This window comes from Ammospiza caudacuta, chromosome 6 (genome assembly GCF_027887145.1).
Source record: "Ammospiza caudacuta isolate bAmmCau1 chromosome 6, bAmmCau1.pri, whole genome shotgun sequence".
In the NCBI taxonomy this organism is placed as follows: Eukaryota; Metazoa; Chordata; class Aves; order Passeriformes; family Passerellidae; genus Ammospiza; species Ammospiza caudacuta.
The window spans coordinates 63,449,890-63,469,467 of record NC_080598.1 but is presented as its reverse complement, the minus strand read 5'-3'; positions in this window follow the sequence as shown (position 1 = coordinate 63,469,467).

Here is a 19,578-nt window from a genome sequence, read left to right as displayed (position 1 = left end):
GTAAGAGGAGGTTTCATCCATAGCCTGTGCATATACATTGCTGCATTTCAGCCTCAGCCAGCTCCTTGACTCATCAATGTAACTCAGGAAGGTAGAAATATTAGAGTTGCATTCATATTCCAGGCCTGGTTTAAATCACCAGCATTGTGGAAAGCTCTGGATAGGTCCAAAAAAAGAAAAAAAAAAAAGGGAGGGAAGAAAAGAGTTTTCTGGTTCTAGTTTTTCATATTTTCTTTTCCCCTCTGAAAAGTGAAACCCTCCAGCTGCCCAGCATTGCACAATGGCCCAAATGCTGTGAGTTCCAGCCCTAATCCCAGCCCGCTCCACACGCCAGGCCCAGCAGGGCTCGGCAAAGTGCCCCACTGCCACCCTGCCTCCCAACCCGTCCCTCCAAGAAGCGTCCCTTCTTCCTGGGGTCACTGCAAGGGGCTTGTCCCCATCGCCAGGCTGTGCATTTGCCCTCAGACCTTGTCCAGCAGCTGCAAGAAATGCAGGAGGACAAAGAGCAGGGTCAGCTGCCTTGGCCATCCTGTGATTTGTGCTGCCACAGGAAGCAAAGTGAGGGGAAATCTCCAGATTTTGGCCATGTGTTGGACATGCTTTCCATTATGGTCAAAGGAGTGCTGCCAGTGTTCCAGCAGCATGCCAGGTGGGAGGAAACCAAGCCCAAATGTCTTCCCCAGTTACCAGATGATGGATAAATTCCTTGTTCTCCTTCTGTCTCATCAGGGATGCTCTGATCCATTGCAGGATCTGTCCAATCCTGGGTGCAGGTTCCAGGCATCCAAGGAAAGCTTCTGAGATCCAGGTCTGATTTCGGCGGTGTTGTTTTTATCCTTAATATTATTATTATTATTGTATCAGTGGCCAAGCCTAAGATCTCTGCCAGCATTGCCTACAGTGACATAGAGAAAAATTTCATCAAGACTCTGGGTCTCTCCAGGAGGGATTGATAGGAAAAGAAGGCATCATGCATTATGCCCATGTGCCAGGTGATGAGCTGGATGAATCAGCCAAAACCCCAATAAGGGGCCTGATCCTCAGCAAATAATCCTGCACCAAGTGCCATCCCCAAGTGAAGAGCAAAGATTCAGCCAAAAGTCAGCAGCACCAGAGGGAAAGGATGGTCTGTGGTTAAAGATATGTGCTGAGCCTTCCAAGAGGGATGGATTTAGTTCCTCTTTTTGGCTTAATGTTCCCATGATCCTGACGTCAAACAAATCACTTCATCTTTTGCCACCTCAGTGCCCCATCTGCTAAAGAATATTTTTAGTATTTTTCTTTTTTCTCTTGCCCTTTGTCTTTTCTGTTCTGAAGCCCTCAGAGCAACATTGTGTCTTGCTACACAAGGTCCATCAGAAGAGGGCTCTGCCCTGAGTTCTTGCTGCTGAAAGACAAATTTTATCTAAATTATAATGCAGTGCCTTCCATGTTTATGAAGGCACTGGTTGAGAAATCCCCATTACTATCTGTGGAAAATTTTGATTTGCATGAAAATGTTGAATGGTTTGTTTGCAGAAGGAGAACCCCGAGCACGGTTTCTATTTTTCCCAGAAAAATCTCTGAAGAAAGTTACAAACCCCAGAAATTCTTGTGAAATCAAAAAGAGCATTCATTAATCAGCGTTGCAGAGTCAAACAAAAGACAATATCGTCTGTCCCACGGGTGGATTTCCTTCCTCTCTGCGAGGAGCTGGAAACCCTTCTCTGCCGCCCAGCCTTGGTCAGGGCTCTCATTCCAGAGGAATCTTCTGTGCCTGTGTGTCAAGGAAAAATCTGTTTGCAATAGGCGTGGAAGGTCTGTGCATGGTGCTCCTGTTTCACACAAAGCACTCCCAGCCTGCACTGGCAGAGCCTCACAGGGTGTCTCACACTGTTCCACCTCCTCCAGAGCTGTGCCAGGTCTGCAGTGCCCAGTGTGTGGGAAGGATTTGTCCGTCAGCACCATGCTCTGCTCTTCTCGACCCAGCCAGCCCTTCCTGCAGCTCCCTCTCTCCTCCCAGGAGCTGCTGGGGATGGAGGTGGACAAATAAATTGGTTTTCACCTTGCTTTGTCTCATTTGAGAAGCTGAAGTTTCCCGCCAGCTCAGCCAGCAGGTCCTTGGGAAGGGCTGAAGCTGCCCACGTGCAATCTTTTCTTCCTGCATTTCCAAACCTGTAATTCCAAAGAACATTCCAGAGTGCAAATTAATAACTCAGTATTTGCAGGTGGCAAAACAGTTCAGGGACCATCAGCCAGTCTGTCTTAAATTCAGCTACAGGAAAGGATGGCACCTTTCTCCAAGCAGAGGAGGTGGGTTTGTGCAGAAAACATCTCCACAGGTTCCTCCCCATCACAGACTAGGCTGGGGTCTTACCTGCCAACCCTGTTGCCCCGAGGCAAGGAGCACAGCAAGGATTTGTTCTGGAGATGGTCCAGCTGTCCCCACGAGGCAGAGCTCCAGAAGTGATGGGGGAGATCCAGAGCACTTTCTCCTCCAGCTTTGTGCCCTATTTCCTCCAGGATGTGCTGCTCACACCATGGCCTTGTCCCCATCCCACCTCCTGGAGGGGTGTCCACCAGGCAAGGATCTGGGACCTTTTTCATCACCCAGTGTCGTAAAGTTCCTCAAGTCTGGGCAAGAATTTGTTCCATGTCTCCATCCTCAGGAAGGCAGAGCATCACCAGAGGAGGTCAGGGCGGATTCCCAAAAATGTGACCCATCCTCTGAGCAATGTGAGCGTAACTCAGAGCGTGCCACAGGCTCACCAGCAGCTCTGGGGGCTGCTGCCATGACTCCACAAAGTGCTGCCCTCCCCCAGGAAGAGCAATCCAAAGAGGAGGAGCCCAGTGGTGCTTCTGCTGCCCTCAGACAGCGGGGGCTCATGGTTGTGCAATGTTTACATGAGCACAGAGCTCACCATGGCTACACAGACCTCAGGAACAGCAGCTCCAGGCTCAGAGGAGAGCAGCCCAACTCCTCTGGAGCAAGAGGATCCTGTGCTAGCCTGGAAAAGGAGCTGAGTGCTGCAGGGAGAGCTGGAGAAGTGTCACGCACCCTCACGTTGGTGTTCTCCATCTCAGAGCTACAGCTTCCAAAGGGGTTGTTTGTACAACTGGAGTTCCTGCAATGGCCTCATCCTTCCGCTCTGATGCCAGCCCATCCCTCTCATCCCAGCTGTATTCTGGGAGGATGCTGGGCTGTGCATGTTCTCTGAGCTCTCTGCTGCACAGCAGCACCAGCAGCGAGCAGAGGAGGAGGGACAGAGGGACAGGACCTGTTGATGTGGCCACCTGCAAGTGCCAAAGGTTCAAACACTGCACAGCATTGCAAAGGAACACTTCAGACACACAGGGTGTGCAACATGAATGGTTTGTGTTAGAAGGAACCTTAAAGATCATTTCATTCCAACCTCCTGCCATGGCAGGGACACCTTCCACTATCCCAGGATGCTCCAAGTCCCATCCATCCTGGCCTTGGACACTGCCAGGGATAAGGAAACCATAGATTCTCTGAGCAACCTGTGGCAGTGTGGGTTGAAGGCTTTAAGGGACAACCTTATGAGGTCCTTGCTCAGCTCCAGGGTCCAGTTTTCTCTTGGCATAGTCATGTCTCTCTTCCACATTCCAGCAAAACACAGATTCATTAATATATTTTTCCCACCTGCTTATTGAGCTTCTTTTCTCCCTTCCCATCCTCTGAGTTGCCCTCTCTGCAGTCAGCCTTGCCCAGTTTCTCTTACCACGGTGGCACAGCAGTGATCTAGGAATGCTTCAGGATGCATCCAGCCATCCTGCTTACAGTCCACAGGTGTCAATCTTTGAGACAGGTCGGGTGGACTCCCAGGATTGGCAAAGGAGGGTAGATCCAGGCTTTGAAATGGATCATACAGAGCTGAAGCATTTGTGGTGCAGAGGGAGCCTGGAGACACCTGGTTCCTTGTAGGATGGGAGCCTAAACAACTTCTTAGGTTTGTTCTTGAATTTTCCATGCATTTCTAGATCCCATCCTTATTGCCTGCCACCACATCTCCACCATTGCAATGTGTTATTTCCATTGGGAATGTGGAAACATGGCTCTGTGTGGATAAGGTGACATGAAGTAGCTTTCAGAGGGTTATGAGCCTGTGAAGCATTTGCAGTAAATGAGGGCAGATTTCCTGGCTGTCCAGGCAGACCAAGCTGCACATCCAGCCATGCCTGGGCAGCTGCTGAGCTGACAGTCTGTGCTGGTGCCCACAAGCTTTGGCATTCCAGCCAGGAAAAGGACAGAGCTGGATCCAAACTCCCCAGCCAGAGATCCCTGGTGTTCGTGCAGACAAACTCCGGAGTGATCTCCATCCAGTGGAGATTATGGGCTTGATTTGATGTAGAACAACTTCTGAGGGCAAACATGGGAGTGGGGTGTGCTGGCCACTTGGAAGTTGTTTTCTTTGGTTTGTTTGTTGGTGGTTTTCTTGTGAAGATTTTTCTCCAAGCATTCAGTGCTGGTACCTTTTTGAGCTCCAAATTTGGATGAATAAATGTCCTGGTGAACAAACCCCCAACTTTGCCAAACCACACCTTCTGGGAAGGAAGGGGGTCAGCCCCTGAGACAATCCCTGTGGAGCTTTATGGGGACGAGTTGTACATGCTGGCATCCGGAGGCCCTTTTCTCTAATTTCCCTAAACTCAAAATCTCACAAAATCTTCCTCTCTGCGATGGAGACTCCTTTTTATAGTGTTGGGAGAGGATTTGAAAGCTGACAGGACTTTGCAGGGTCTCCCAGACCCTCAGACTCAAAGGCACAGTGGTTTTCCTGGTGGGCCATGACTGGACTTTTCAGGGTGTTTAACTCTGGTGCACCACAGCCCAGGCTCTGATGGTGCTGGGGATGTGTGGCCATTTCCCTTCTTCCATGTGGCATAGTTTGGGGAGGAAAAAAAGCAGCACAAAGCATTTGGAGAAGTTTTCAAAGATTGAAGACCATAGAGGTGAAGGGCAAGTGCCAGAGATGGAGTTCACAGAAAACAAAAGTTTTGTCTACGTGGCTTTTCCATGGGGCAGGGGAGCACCCAGAACAGCTGTTCCTGAGACAGCACTGGGAATTTTGCTGGCTGAGGCAGCTTAAATCAGGAAGAAGACTTCTTGGGAAGACTATCCAAAGCCTCAGGGCTTTTTTCACACTTCAAATGCCCAAACTAGGCTGATAAAAAGTCACACAGCCATACTTCATGAGTACCAGTCTGTGCTGGTTACACTGGTCAGACTCTTCACCTGGCACTCAGGGCACAAAAACAAGGAAGGAAAACACATTAAAAATAGAAAAAAAAGAAGAATAATAAGAAGAAAAGTGCCATGGGAACCATGCACCACCCACATGGAGAGCTCCAGATGTTCCCAGCACCAGCCCAGCAGCCACCAGCCCATTAGATGCTCATTAACAAGTGTAGATGTTGGCAGCAGCAAATTCGGGGACCCACAAAAGTGCCCCCTCTTCCCTCCCCAGCCCTTGCTTTGAAGATCCCCAGCCTCCTGCTGACACACATTTTGAGAAGAAGCCTCTAAGTGAGAAGTTCCTCAGCACCACCCGGTGCACTGAGGGTACAGCCTCTGAGGATGGATGGTATCCAAATGTTTGGCAGAAATTCCAACTTTCCTTACTTTTAGGCGTATCTGTGGCTTTTTGATACTGTAAACAACTGACATAGGCATGGAAGAATAGTGTATCTGAAACAGTTTATACAAAAGAATTCCATCTGTCAGTCTGTTTACAGTTCACATGTGAAAAGGCAAAAATCTTTAAAAGGAAAACCCCGAGGGGAAAAACATTTATATATATAAATATGTGTATATATACCCCATGCATATATATAGGATATGCTACAAATAATTGTTGAAGTGGAACAGTATCAGTGTACATTTTCTTTTTCTCTTGAATGCAGTGTTCTTTTTTTTTCTCCTGGTGTAAATTAAATTTTCCCAGTTTGCTTTCTAACTTATTCAAAACAGCACAAAGAAAGGCAGACTGGAATTAACAGGGTGGTTTGAATTTTTTTCTTTTCTTTTTTTTTTTTTTTTGACAAAACACTTTCCAGTCTTAAAGTTGTCCTAAAGCTTCTTGAAACTTCATGCACAAGATCATGGTGTTGCAGTAAAGAAGAAATACTGCTATTACACCCTTGAGAATAACCTTGAAACCCGGCTGCTGTGTTATCTGAAAGGGGATTTTAGAAATTGCTGTGAGAGCTTTAACTTCTGCTTGGACAGACACCAAGGAAAGCCAGAAACGATCCAGGTTTTGTGTCTTTTCTCAAGGGAAAGAAAAATACTGCATAATTATCCACCTCACTCCTAAATGCCAGAAGGCAGAACCCTGGAGACAAACATGGCAAAGGCCTGATTTTGTAATATTTGTGCTGAGCTGAACCAAACCTGGAGGATGCACAAGCTCATGCATAGGTGTCACATGGGTTACAGGCACAAGCTACCAGAGCTGGGTTTAGCTCTGTTTTCCCCCTTTTTGGATCCAATCCTGTGGGTGCAAACTTCATTAAAATAATTTGGTGCTGATAAGGGGTGAGGGATTTGTCCTGTACAGAATCACAGAATCCCCTGAACTGGAAGGGACCCACAGGGATCGTTATCCACTGCTGGTGGCAGACATGTGCTGAGGACCAGGGCTTTTCTGCATACATCACCAGGGAGGATGTTTCAGAGACCAAACATGGGTTTTCCACCTCTGGAGCATGAATTTTCCATGGACCTGTGTGACAGTCCCTTTGACATCATGCTCAGGAAAGCTGGGAAGGCTGTGGGAAAAGGGTATTCTCACAGGGACACCCCCAAGGGCAGGACCAGCACCATTCCATGAGCACTGCGTTGATCCAAAATCCAGCAAAAATCCCATCCTAGGCTCCTCTTGCCCTCCTGGCCTTGCTGGCTTGGTTGCTGCACATCCCAGGCCCTGCTCTAATGGCCAGGGCTGTGTTTTGCTGTTTGTTTTTTGGAGCCCCAGAGATGAATCGAGATGGGTAACAACACAAATATTTACATGTGGCAACCGTTTGTTTTAATTGCATGGGATGAAATCAAGGTTTTCTCTTGCCCCTGCAGCAAGGGGAGGAAGTGGGGGGTGTTTTTATGGGCATTCCAGAGCCCAGCCAGCCTTGGGAGGTGAAGGAACAATGTTGTCCACCAGCTTGACCAAACATGTGCTCCTCATATTCCTCCACCATGAAACAGCTCTTTTTTATTGTGTCTTGGCAGGGCTATGAGCCTGCAGTCCTGGTACCATAACATCCCACTCCTGTGAGATTCCATGGGGCCAAACTCTGCCTGTTGTGTCTCCCAGGGAGCAAGAACAAGTGTGGAGCAGGAACACACCTGTGCCCACCCTCCTGCAGGTGTTATGAGCTCTGTGAGACCTTCTCTCTGCTCCATCTCACACAGAGGGCAGCCCCAAAGAGCAGGAGAAATAATAAAAACAGTGAGGTTTCTAATGGGAGGTTGTTGCCAGGTTGTTGAAGCTTTATGGGGCAGTTGGGGCTGGTGTTGGCTGTAATTTTACCCAAGAGATTTGCCCAAGCTGAAAACCTAGAGCAGAAAAGGGTCACCCTTTTGGAATGTTGTGTTTCCCAAATCACCTCCTATCTCCTTACCCAAGCTGTGTGTGATCAAAACTGTTCAGTTGCTATGAAACAATGAAAAATTGAAGGAAAGATGCTGATTTTTTAACATTAAGAAAGAAGAAAATAAAAAAAAATTTGAAAACAACCAGAAACAAACATTTTTAGGGAAAAGTTCATCCTAATTATGTTCCCACTGTTTGCCAGCCTGTGCCTTATTCTACATCCTATGAAGAGCTGTGTTAAAATGATAGAATCTTCAAGACCAGGGATATTTCTTAAAGGAAAAGGTATATTTCAGAAATATGGATATGTGTATTTTTATCTTCCTGGTTTGGAAGATGCTGTCACAGTCTCACAGTCCCTGGGGCCAGCTCTGCAATGATGGGAGCAGCCAAAGGCAGGGAATGGAAATTAAAATTTTAAACTGATATTTTTAATTTTTATTAGTTTCACCTGGAGAGGTGATAAAGTGGTTTGCACCAGAAATACCCTTCTGGGTAGAGCTACTAAAAGAAGTTCAGTTTAATTTTAGGAGAAGCCTAGTCTTGGACTACACTGTGCTGCCAGATGTGGATCCCAAATAACTTCCAACTATGCTGCCATCCCTGAGGAGGCCTGGCTTGTGCCACCACCATGTCTGGACATTTGATGGGTCCAATGGGTGCCTTTGTGCACAGAAGATCCACCAGACATTCCCGAGGCAACCTGGCTCCATCCAAAGACCAGCTGGGAGCCAGTCTTGCCACTCATTAGAGAGTGGCAGTTTTATTTAGCTTTTTAATTTATTTGGCACCTGAAGGCTCAATTCCCTTTCTTTTGCCATCCAGCCCCTGCTTAAGGGTGTGTTCTGTGCAGCTATCCCAATTTTTTAATATGGTGTTGGGAGTTGGTGATTTATGGGTCGTTTATTTTTGCTTAAACAGGAGCCTCAGAATTTCAAGGGCTTCATGGTACCTGTGTTTTAGGAAAAAGGAGATGGTGTGGGACCTCAATTAGGACTGCAGGACAAGAGAGAGGGATGCACCACCCATGGTGTGGACACCCAGACAGATGCCAGGGTCAGCCTGTGAAGTATTTTGGGTGTTTATGGCTTCTGTCTGGGACTAACAGAGAGCTTTGAAAACCATTTGGCATGAGGCAAAGCCAATGGATGAAGGTGGCTTTTTCCCTAGTCAGAATTCCCATTGAAATGGGGGACAAAATCCTCAGAGAAAAAGAAGGCACAGACCCCCTAATCCTGGCCACATGGGGATGTCACCCTGTTGGTGGCTGTCTGATAAAACTGTGGGGCACAAGCAAAGCAGATAAAGAGAGGTTGTTTCTTCTACTTGTGAATTGGAAACATATTATTTAACAGCATGGAACAGCCTTGACCAAAGGCAGATAAAAAGTGTAGGTAAATCCAACTTGCCTTGTTTGCTGGCATCCTGGGATGGAGCCATCCCACAGAACTGTAGGTATTTAAGTGAGACACAGGAGTGTGGGATCCCTTCTGAATCAACACCAACACCTCAGCCAGTGGAGAGTTCAGATCTGAAACAGTCACATGGTTAGAAAATGAATAATTACCATGATAAGCCTGACTGTGCTGGCACATCCCACATCTTTCCATCAATGAAGGCACAAACCACCTGCCCAGGAGAAATACCAGTGGTTTCCTCCCAGTTTTTCAGCAGTGACACCATTTCCCCCCAGCTCTCCCATCCTGCTGGTGGTGGCAGCCAGGTGAGAGCAGCTGAAGGCCCATGAGACCCCAAACCCAGCTGGGGGTGACACCTGGGCAGTCCTTGGACCAGGGACAGGTTGTGCATTGAGATGGTCCTACAGGGACAGAGAGCATAGAAGGCAAGCACTGGGTGGGAATGCCAAGGACATGATGCCTTGTGAAGGCTGACCTAGAACAGAGACTAGACAAAGGTAAAGAATAAAGTAGGGATTCTTTAGAAGGCTTCAATGGATCCACCTTGGGCAGCACAAGAGCCCAGCAAGGGCTACCCCAAGATGAACCAAAATGGTCACAAAATTGACATGTGCTCACGGGGTCTCTCCCTTTTATAAGTTTTGGTCCATTAGCATATTGCAGTTAATTGTCCAATTGCAGCTTTCACCCATGCAGTCCCATCCTTCTTGTTTTTCTCTCTTCATTCCATGTTGTTTGTGCTCTTGGACCTGAGATCTGGGTCATTTGTCCTTGGTCCCCAACTAAAGAAGGAATTGTTTTGTCTCCCTGCTCTGTGCACAGAGCTCACCATCCCCTGATATGAAGCCCAGACCCACACACTAGAGCAGCACAGAACCTGAAAAATATAAAATCTGAAACCTGAGGCATCAGACACGCAGTGTGGAGGGAGGAGCTCAGAGCCTTCAAATTTCCCTGCACAGCCGACATCCCCTCCCTCTTGCTGTGGAGGAGCTTTGCCATCCTGGCTGGGGATGGCCGGACACAGTTGGGATGGCCGGACACACGCACGCCCTGGTGATCTCCACAAACACAGCCGGCCGGGCCATTACCTCAGCCCTGGGTGGGGTGGCCCGGCCGGAACGGGCTCCAGACAGCGCAGGATGTGACCCGCTCCGCCAGCCCGGGCTCTGCATCCCGGGGTTGCACACAGACAGCTCCCGGCCTCCCCGCCCCTCCCTCCCTCCCTCCCTCCCTCCCTCCCTCCCTCCCTCCCTCTCTCCCTCCCTCCCTCTCTCCCTCTCTCCCTCCCTCCCTCTCTCCCTCCCTCTCTTCTTTTAACCTCTTGTTTCTAAAGTGCTTTCTAAAATAAGCCCGAGCCTCAGCAGCTGTGAAAGGCGTTTGCTGTCAGAATTGGCCCCTGTGCAGACGGACTGGATACTGCAGGCGCTTGTTTTGCATTTTAAGCCTAAACATTTCTCCTCCCCCCCCTCCCTTCCCTGCTTTTTGCAGTTCAACTCTTAGTTTTTAATAGTCCTTGTCATGATGGAAAGTGCCAGACTCCAGCTGTTCTTCCCAAACCTCTGGGAGAGGCCTGGTTACATCTAGTTCTCATAAATCTTGAATCCAGTTCTAGCAAGTCTTTAAGCCTGACCACTACGCTGCCTGGGCAGTCCATGATTGAAAACAGGAGCAGAGGAAGAAAAGAGGAAAGTGGGGAAAAAGAGAAAAGACTTCACACTTGTAGACTGTTTCAGGAAAAGCCACCAAAAGACACAGCATGTAAGTCACACTGAGATGAGAGTCAGGATGTTCTCTAGAGCCACCTTATAAACAACTTGTGGCATCAGAGAAAAGGGTGGTAGAAACAGATTGTTTGCAAAAACAAAGGCAGGATTCACCTGGCTTCCACAGTAAAGGGCTGGGAAAATATTCTTGGGTCAGGAACTTTGAGGACCTGCATAAATGAGATGCAGAGATCCTTAAGCTCTCTGAAGGATCTTCAGCTGGGGCAAACTGGTATGGGCGTTGCACATCTGACTTATGTCTGTTGTGGATTTGGCCTTCAGGGTTGAAAAAGAGCAAAAGAGAAAATGGAAAGAAAAGGAATGTAAGAGTACCCTGTTATTTAGGAAATAAGATGCTCATTAGTGTAAATCCATCTTCCTCAGTGCTTGGTGAGAGAATTTAATCACACAGAGCATTGGCATCTCTTAGCTGGGTTATTCCTTAAGCTGTGAAGCCCTGGAAGTCCTGTGGGATCCAGACACCCACTGTGCTCAGTGATGGGTTGGAGTAACCAGCATTGGTGGGGACCTGCAAAAGGCTCCTCTTCAATTTGAAGAAGGAGCTTCTTAAATCTGTGGATGGGATTATGTTTTACATCCCTTCCTGGTGCTCTGGGGAGCTGTTCCAGGCCTCAGCAGTCTTTGCTACAGATGTGTCAAGAGGCAAGGGACAATAAAGGTGTTGCGATGTGTCCGTCCCTCCCCAGGGCATGGAGGAGGAAAAAAGGAACCCTACCATTCTTGGGAATAAGATAGAAAATACCCAATGACCACTTAGCATATAAAATATCTAGGATGGAGTTACACTGGATTTCATACAGTAGGAAGGATTGAAACCTTGGCCAAATTCATCATCATCATTAATGGAAACTTTTGCTGTTTGCATCCACATGTGAGACTTCAGGAGCCATCACAGAACCACAAATTAAAAAAGGTACAATAAAATTAATATAAACACACAACCTTCAGCCTTCTCTTAGTTTCTAGACAGAGATCCCTTCCAGCAAGGAGCAGAGAGATCAGCCAGTAGCATTGAAACAGGCACGTGTTTGGATCATGGAAATCCAGAAACTCGGGGGAAATGTGGAAGTCAAGTGCCCTGTGATGGATGGATGGGCAATGGCTTTTTAAGTATCTGCATTTCAAAGGAGCAGAAAAAACAGATTCTGCAAGTGCAGCTTAACCTCACCTGACTCCAGGGACACCTTTCCACTGCCTCCAGTGGCTGTTGGATGGGGCCTGTCAGAGGCACAAGTTTCCACAGAGAAGCCATGCGCTCAAGCAGCCACATATTTAAATACTCTAGATGAGCCTCCTTCCTGGATTTCCCAACATCTGTGCTTCCTCGCCTTGGAAGCCATCCCCCTCTTGGATCTGGACACTCGGAGTGTGCGGAAATGAGCGGGAGCAGCTGAGGACAGCAGTGGTGAGTGGAGCAGAGCTCTCCTCAGCGATACAGGAGAGCACCTGCGGGTGCTCTGTGAGAGTGCAGCCCGAATTCCATTATTGCTGCCCTGCGTTGGTTCGGGCATCCTCCACAAGGCAGGAGGGATGTTGGGAGCCCACAGGATGAGGCAGAATGCTCCTCTTCTCTTGTCCCTTCTGTCTGCAGTCCATGCCAGGGCTGTCTTGCCCTTTGTGGAAGAGCCAGGCTCATGCCAAAGGTGGTTTTGCTGCGTGGCTCATTTCTTACCACAGACACGTTTCCAGTGCTGTTATAAAGCTTATCTCCTCCTGTTATTTCCCAATATCAAATCACAGTAAGAAAACAGATTTCCCTTTGCTGAACACAGGTAGTATTACACTGGGGAGTGTTAATGGCTTAAGCAAAGATTTTTCCACCTACAGGCGAGTGACTGATAGTTTATCCATCTGCTGCATAAAACCAATGCTTAAATCCCAGCTTTAATGGGTCATATCACCTGTGGTTTCAAAATAACTCTGGATTTTCCCCTGAAGGAAGATGAAAATAATGAAAATTAGTTTTTGGAAGTGAAAGGGATTTTTTTTCAGTTCAACAAACAACTGGGAGATCATCACTTTTTCAAGGCAAATTGTCTTGAGTGATTTTGTCGTAGGTCAGAGGGAGGTCAGACAAGTTAGGTTTGGTCTTTTTCCTGCGTTGTCATCTCTCAGCAGGAGGAGGAAGTTCACCTCAGCAGGTGTCATAAACACCAATTTCCCAAAATTTCATAATAATTTAGATCTAATTACAAGACACACATGTTTTTTTGACTTTGCCCAGGAAGACTTTGGGAAGTGTCCACCACTAAACCAAATCAGAAGGAATTTGCAGTGATTTTGCTGCAGTCAATGGGTTTGCATTTTTAATCCAGGAAATTCAGCTTAATTCCAGATATTTATTTTAACTGGCTGTGTTGCTCCAGGACAGTTCACTTACTGCAGCATCACAGAGACAGGGAAGGAGATGACTTTTGCACTTTTTTTCAGTGTGTCCATCCGGAAAAGACACACCAATAAACTGGGTTGTAGACAGTGTGGACACTTGTGCTCCTGCCTCAATCTCTGCCTTCTACAACAGAAATTCCCCTGCTCAATAGCAATTTGACCCAAATCTAAAAGGCTGAGAGAAACCTGAGTGATCCCAACTTTGAGTTCTCAGTTTGTTTTAAGAAGGTGAAGGGTATCAGGAAGCCAAGAATTCTGTTTTCTCTGGAGGTCACTGAAAGTGCCATGAGTGATGGCAACAGGCATCTCGTGGTAGACTCATGACACTGCCTGAGCTGTTTATGGCCTTCAGGGGAGATTAAGAGTGGGTCACTTACTTAAAAATCCCATTTTAGATATTGGCTGGTGGTGTTTGTCCCTCTACACTCCACCCTCCAGGGATGCAGCTCTGTGCTGGTGCTGTCTGTCCCTCTGGAGGCCATGCCGAGGTGTTTGTCCTCATGGATCTCCATGGTCCCTCCCTGTTCTTCAGCCTGAGGGGACAATTCACTGCCTGCAACCCTCAGGTGGGTGTTGGTGAGTAACTAAAGAGCAATTTGCCTTAATGGAGTGGCACAGGACAGGGACACCTGATTAACTTCATCTCTGGCACCATGATTTACTTCATCTCTGGCTGCTCCTTCTGAGGGAGCTAAGCCAGCACAGAGAGAGAACACTGCTAATGTGGACACTCCAGTTATCCTTATCTCAGCTTTCTGTCTTTGCTGATCATTAAATTATCCCACAGCCCATCACAGACAGGCCTGCAGCATCCACAGCTCTATTAATAAACCTCCTGCAGCAGTAAATCCCCGGGCCTGACTGTGGACTGTCAGTACCTCCTCTGATTTATTCCCCATTTAGCCACCATTGCTTAAGGGATAAAATGGAGCAGCCACCAGTTCTGCTGTCTCTGTGGCCCCTCAGTGACAGCAGTGACAGGGGAGAAGGTGTTGAGGCCCCCATGGTTTGTGACCATTTGCCAGAAAAAACAAAAAGAAATTAAAAAATCCTCATGTGGGGATTGCCAAATGCAGACTCACATTTGTAGGCCCAGACCCACCTGTCAGCCTAGAACTGTGGAAGAAATTTATTCCTGATCCTTTCTGAAGTTCACAAATCATCTTTGCCACAAACGTGGCCAACACCACCATGAATTCGGGCAAGGCTGCTGCAAACACGTCCATGAGGACATTCAGCAGCGCCACAGGCATGACCTCCATGGGCAGAGAGAGGCCAGGACAACTCTTCACTTGGGCACATGCAGCTGGGCCTCCAGGGAAACCCAGGGGGATTGCAGAGGAGCAGCTGAATGTGAGCCCGGTGTGTGCCCAAGTGGGAAAGAAGGCCACTGGCACCTGGCCTGGATCAGGAATGGTGTGGCAGCAGGATCAGGACAGTGACTGTCCCCTGTGCTCGGCACTGGTGAGGCCACCACGTGCTGGGCCCAGTTCTGGCCTCCTCAGTTCAGGAAGGACATTGAGGGGCTGGAGTGTGTCCAGGGAAGGGAATGGAGCTGGGGAAGGGTCTGGAGCACCAGGAGAGGCTGAGGGAGCTGGGATGGGGCTGGAGAATCCCTGAGGGAGCTGGGAAGGGGCTCAGCCTGGAGCAAAAGAGGCTCAGGGGGCCCTTGTGGCTCTGCACAGCTCCTGACAGGAGGGGACAGCCGGGAGGTCAGGCTCTGCTCCAGGGAACAGGGACAGGACAAGGGGAAACAGATTCAAGTTGTCCCAGGGAGGTTCAGGTTGGACATGAGGAATGATTTTTTTCATGGAAAGTGCTGTTAAGCATTGGAAGGAGGTGCCCAGGGAGGTGATGGAGTCTCCATCCCCGGAGGTATCCAAGCAATGCCTGGATGTGGCACTCAGTGCTCTGGGCTGGTGATGAGGTAGGAATCAGTCACAGCCTGGAACTCTCTGATCCTGGAGGTCTTTTCCAATCTCAGTGATTCTGGGATTCTGTGATTAAAGGGACTGGGAAAGCCAAAGGGACTTTAAGGAGGGATGGTCCTGGCCAGGAGGTGACTCTATCCCAGAGCTCCAGATGTGCATCCTGGGCCTCTGGGGCTTCCCAGGGGAAACTGGGCAAGCAGGAGGCTGCTGACCTGTGCTCTTGGGTCCTGACCATGGCAGGGCAGAATGGCCCCACTCTCTGCTGTTCACAACTGACTTGTCCCTCTGGGGAGAAGCTTAATTGCCTGTCTTGGCCTGGACAATACTTAAACTCATTTTCTGGACTCCAGAGGGATTGTGGTTGGCCTGTAACAGCCCCAAACACACTTTGATTCATTTCATTTCCTGGACTCCTAAAGGGATCCTTTTTTTTTTTTTGGCCTGTTTTGGCCCCAAGCCCTGTTTGATTCACTTATTTCCTAGACTCCCAAGGGAGTGTGGTTGGCCTGCTTTGGCCCTGTCTTTCTGTCACTTTTCCATGCTGGTATGCAATGAATCTGCACACTTTAGATTCCTCTACTGCTTGTGCTTTCACTGTAGGCCAAGGCTGGATGTATTTTGCAATATTTCGGGAAATATAAACACATTTGGTCTGTCTCCATGCAATCACCTTGCTGAGATTTTCCTGCAGACTTTCACTGCCTTGTCTTTCCCACTATTTTAGCATGGCAAGAGGCACTGTGAGCTCAGCATGGCCTCTTGCTGGAGAGGGGATATTCCCTGTGGGATTTGCAGCAGGGAGAGAAAGGGAAGGAAAGGAGGGAAGGTGGAGAAAAGCTACAATCTGCATGGCTACTGTCCCTATGAAAGGTGATTTCATGGTTGTGTAGCTTTGTCACTGAGCCTGCCAGCTGCTTTCCCACCACAAGGGAACCCCAGCTGTGAGGAGATGTCCCTGGTCACACCAGTCCAGGCACCATGGATGACACATGGGGCAAGCCAAGGTGTGGGACTGGCTCTGTCATCATCCCACGGGTGACCTTATTGCGCAGCCATCCCTCCAGAGCCAGGAACATCCACAGCTTCTCAGCGTAAAGCTCAGGGCATAATCCTCACCCCTGCTCTGGCACTCCTGACTGCCCTGTGTTACCTTGTACAGCCCCTGAATGACCAGCAGAGACCCTGCTTGGTCTCTGTTGTGATGGAGCACAGATCCTTCCTCTCCACACAATCACAACTCAGCAGGAAGCTAAGATGCAGATGGCCTCCACTCCATGGAGAAAATGTGCAGAGAAAAAATTCTTCATATTGTCTTTGAGAAAAAAAAAAAAAATTTCTGATGATTCCACTTACCTCTACTGAAACAAGTTGAATGGTGACTTCCCAATCCCAAACCAGTCTGTCACTGGGAGTAGTGGCAGAACAAGCTGAAGAGGTGATGGATGGATACTGCTATTCTCCTCCCTTTCCACAAACACCTCTTGGACTTCTCCAGCCATGTCTTGATCTGTGTCTGCCTGCACTGAGCTCAGCCTGTACCAGTCTCCCTTGTCCTGGCAGCAAACAGAATGTGAGCACTGGGAGAATAAACAGCTGGAGGTCTGGCTTCCCAGTTAGAAGCCCAGCTCTGCTTGGAGAGCTTGTGACAGTGTCCAATGCTGACATCTGTAACTCTACAATAGCACTTTGCTCTTTGCTCCTGATATTTCAAAGGAATTTGTCAGAATATTGATAGGTTTGTTCTCCATAAAAATCCTGAAGTGCAAAGCTGCCTGGGGCAGAGTCCCAGGCCAGACCCATGCCCTCCAGAGCACATGTGAGAATAAAGTCTTGCTTTCAGTAACAATATTGTCCCAGCAACATCAGAGCTATTTAATTTCTTTTATAATTTACAAATATCACCACAGTGCAAACTCATTCCATATCCCACCAGAGCAGCATTGCTTTCCATATAGACTGTCTGGAGATAAATGTTTCATCACAGAATTTATTGTTTACAGAGCTTACTCATTTACTGTGCAACTCTTTTTTATCAAGATCTCATTTCAGAGCTCAAGCAAGAAAGAAATCCAATAAATCCAAGACCCTGTAAATGCTGTGAGGAGAAAGCAACTGTTTACTGAGTGAGCAAGTTTCATTGCCCAATTGTCCCAGGAAATTTAAAGCAGAATGTGTTTTTGACAGCTTCGTTAATGGGACTTTTTTTTTCCCCTTGCCAGAAATTCAAGCATAATTGAGACATAGTGTTGAACTTCAAATGTTTCCCTGAAACTGGAATAGAGGACTTGATGAAGCATGTAATATGGCATAACCTCCCAATTATTCACACGTTTAGATAACCATAATCACACAACGCCCATCACAGCCAGGAGGTTATTCCAGGCAGATATTGGCAGGGGCTAATGGACAGCATATTGTGAGGGCAAGGAGGCTTTGGGAGGAAACATTAATCAGAATTTGGTAGCAGAGTCATCAATCCCGGCTTAACAAAGCTGTCACTCACCGCTGCAGTCCCGGGACCTCGATCAACTCAGAGTTCAACTCATCAGTGTCCAAGAGCAGAACTCAGCACGGGAGAATGGCATTGCCTCAGTGGGACTGTCCCCAGGACACCCAGCCCTTGGCAGAGTGGCTTCTCCAGGGAAGAAGCAACAGAAATCATGGCCAGGATTTGTAATATTTGGGCTGTGTATTTTTCAGTGAAACGATGTCACTTTTGATTATCACTATTTGATGTTTTCTTGCTTTGGGTTTGAGAAATGCAACTGCTTTCTGCAACTGGAAATTATTCCAACCAGGAGCTTTTCTAACTGCTTGCTGAGACACCCATGGCAAATTGTGACATGTGAGAAATGTGCAGCAGGAGCACAGAAAGCAGATGAGAGGTTGTGATTATTCCCATTTCCCAGGGACCATTAGATCTTGTCTGGGATGCAGTGTCCAGGTTTGTGTCCCCAGCACAGGCAAAACGCCAATAAACTGGGCTGAGTTTAGCAGATGGCCACCATGATGGGCTGGATGGTTCTGCAGGGAGGTGCAGAAGGATCAGATCTTGTTCAGCCTGGGAAGTGGAAGTTCATAAGGGGACTTAATACCAGTCAGGAAATTGGAGTGTGAAAAACTGGAGGTTTTCTAGGTCTGACTAAAAAAGCCCTGAGCAAAAGGGTTGGACTTCAGTTCTGATCCTGAGTTCTAAACCTGCCAAGTCCATCCCAGCATGAACAGTGTTGCATTTCCGTGGCTGAAGGAAAAATGCTCTGTTCTCCACCCTTTCAGGAGGTGGAACATGGGGCAAGTGTTCAAATAGCAGCACAGAAGACTCAGCTTTGGGATCAGAACATGCAACACCTTTGCCCAGGACCTGGCTGGGAGGTTGCACCATGTCTCATTCATGGGTTCCAGAGCACCTGGGAGTGCTGTTGCCTTTGTCCAGGTACCTTCCCCAGATCTTTAGTCAAGTCCTCATCCCAGACTAAGGCCAGCCAGCACTAATCCTGACACTGTTCCTGCACAAAGGCAATTTTCCTGAGAGAGGATTGTTTGCACTTCACCTTTTGCCACAAATACTTTGTGCAGAGTCACAAAATCACAGAATATTCTGATTTGGAAGGGACCCACAACGATCATTGAGTCCAGCTCTCAGCCCTGCACAGGAGTCTCAGCTTCTTTCCAAACAAGGCTTTCTTATCATCTGCTCTTCTGCTTTTAGGCCCTGCACTGTTTTACCAAAGCCCAATCTCTATTTTGTCACGTTTTGTACTCACCATCCTGCCAATTTCAGTTGTTTTACCTCTGTCCAGGCCCTGCCCCAGGGCACAGCTGCAAAGCAGTGCAGGAGAGGGGCTTTTCTTTCATCCTCCAAGATGCCTTCAGTCTGCACTCTGTGCATTAAAGGGCAGGAGGTGAGAGGTCTCTGAGTGCCTAAGGAATGAGGGAGCTGCTGCAAATGAGTTCCTGAAAACTCAAACTTTCTGTGCCCTCCTTGCACCGTCCCATGTTGGCTGAGACACTGCTTTTTGACAGCGCTGAAGCACATGGAAACCTTGATCCACCCAACACAGTATGCTGAAAAACTTCATGCTTTGGGTACATAAAGTTTTCCACATAAACAGGTGGGAGTCTGGCGTGGCCAGCACGATTTGAGGCCAGTGCATGGTGTTTTTAACACTGTGTGGAAAACTTCTGGGTGCTGGCTGTCTTGTGAGGGGTCAAGTGAGTCATTATTTTCATTGGCTTTCCCCTGGCCAGGGTGTCCCTAAGAGGTTTGTATGAGGTTCCCCTTGCTCCTCTAGCAGAGATGAGGAACTCCCTCCTGATGCTGCAGTGCAAACATGGTGAGGGACATTTCTAGGGGAGGGGGGGGACTCCAGCAGTGCTAGTCTCTTCTGAATAAGGACCAGGAGCAGAAAATTTGCCATCATGGTTGGTTTGGTTCACCACCAAATTGCCAAGATATGGTGTC